The sequence below is a fragment of the Pundamilia nyererei genome, unplaced genomic scaffold (assembly GCF_000239375.1).
Source record: "Pundamilia nyererei isolate P.nyererei 1_Seehausen unplaced genomic scaffold, PunNye1.0 scaffold00017, whole genome shotgun sequence".
Lineage (NCBI taxonomy): Eukaryota > Metazoa > Chordata > Actinopteri > Cichliformes > Cichlidae > Pundamilia > Pundamilia nyererei.
The window spans coordinates 2,022,803-2,024,680 of NW_005187418.1; the positions used below are offsets into that span (position 1 = coordinate 2,022,803).

At 35.9% G+C, this 1,878-nt stretch overlaps 1 protein-coding gene across 1 annotated transcript in view; it reads right to left on the minus strand.

The window, feature by feature from the left end:
• calcoco2 (calcium binding and coiled-coil domain 2) overlaps nucleotides 1-1,878 on the minus strand; it is a 16,041-nt gene that overhangs the window by 12,483 nt on the left and 1,680 nt on the right. The window lies entirely within an intron of this gene.

Consider the following 1,878-nt stretch of genomic DNA (forward strand, 5'->3'; position numbering starts at 1 on the left):
TAAATATAAATAAGTTATTCTTTTATAAGGTTGCAAGTTAAGATGAATAAAAACTACGGGCAGAATGCAATAAAATTCAAAATACAAAACTACCGAAACAGTAAGACATATAACTTATAGTCAGTATGCACAAAGGCTTGGACCTCTTGTTTCAGATTATCTGTGAAGGCATTCTAATGATGGCTGCATCTTGGGAAATGTAGTCCAATTTTAACACTTTGCTTACAACTAGAGATGGAAACACAAGAGGGAGCCAGGCTCTTTTTCTGTAGTTATGACTTTAAAACCTGCAAGACTCCCAACATTTTTACTAACTCTTGTCATACTTTTTTTAAGATTTCAGTGGGTTTTCTTTTTAGCTTTTGCCACACTGAAATGTCTGTCTTTTACAAAATAACATCTCCTTCAAAATCCTTTTTTGCACATCTCTTTTTAAAAAACAATTTGCTTTGAATACCTAAAACGATTAGGAATATACCGAAAATCTTCTATTATGTATTGTGACTGAAAACTTTTCTCTGAGTGCTGCAATAAAAACAACAACAAAAGAGAGCAAAACAAAGATTCCCAGTATTTCACGCATGGGATACGTGGTGCACCTGTTGATGCAGTTTTCCTCATCGGTGAAACAAACAACCAATCAGAGACGAGAACTCTCACACCCCGACTTGTGATTGGCTAAAAGTCTTAACAGGGTTTTCGTCTTCTCCTCGACTTCATTCATGTTTACATTTGTAGGTTATAGGGCTCCTCGGTCCTCCCAGCCAAGACCAAGAGCACGACACGCCAGCAACATTAACAATACGGAAGGCTGCTCGCTTAGTGTTACTCACCGATAACAAGAGGATACCACATCCATCGGTAAATTCACATTTTGTTTCCTTTTTAAAGCTTTTTAAAGCTGACCGAGCTGGGGAGAGGTCGGCGTTCTGTTGCCATAGAAACAACACGTCTAGCGTCAAGCTGTGCGGTCAGTTTTCTTTGCTAGACGTTTGCTTGATTTTAAAAGCACAGATAAACTTCTTTTGTTTTTGTTTTTTACTGCACTGGGAGAAACACTCGCAACCTATCACTGAAATTTAAATTTAGAGACGTTTTTGCTTAAAAATAGCTTGAGGATGGCTCCGAAAAGAGAAGCTCTGTAAGTCTGTGCCTCCTTTCTGCGTGAGCTTATCTTCACATTTCAAGTTAGCACCTCAACACCGTGGGTAGCTTAAATTAGAGAATAAACTTGATAACATACAATACTGTACCTTAAAGAAAATGTCCACCAATGCATTTTCTTTTGAATACTTTTTACTTTTGAAAAAAATAATAATAATAATTTGCGACCTTTGTTTCATGCTAACCTTCAAAAAACACTTTCTAAACGTTACTGTGCCCGATCCACGCTTCTTTGCTACAAGTATAATCTAGGTGACATTTGCCAGTGGCAGTGCAGCATTTAAATGGTAATTGAAGGAATCAAAATAGTTACATTTGATGTAATGAAGCAAAACAAAAATATCTGTATCTGCAAAAAGAAGCTAAAGAAGATGCAAAATTAACACAAACGACTAAAATTAAATTATAACTAAAAAAGAAACCACAACAAGATTAGACAGCCTAAAAGGAAGTGCAAAATAAACAAAAATAGCTTCAAAGAGAACAGGAACTGACTAAAAGTTACAATAAAGAGTTTGGCGTGTACTTGGTCAAAATATATATAGTCCTTGTCAAAGCCACATTACAAAAGTGCTTTACAGGAGCAGCATACTACAGCAAGCATTGTGGGGAAACAGTTTGAGGACTAATCAGCTGTATGAAAAATGTACAGAAATTGTTTAGGGAATAAATATGGAAGCCCGTTTCCGCCACTAAAAAAAAAAAAAAAAAAAA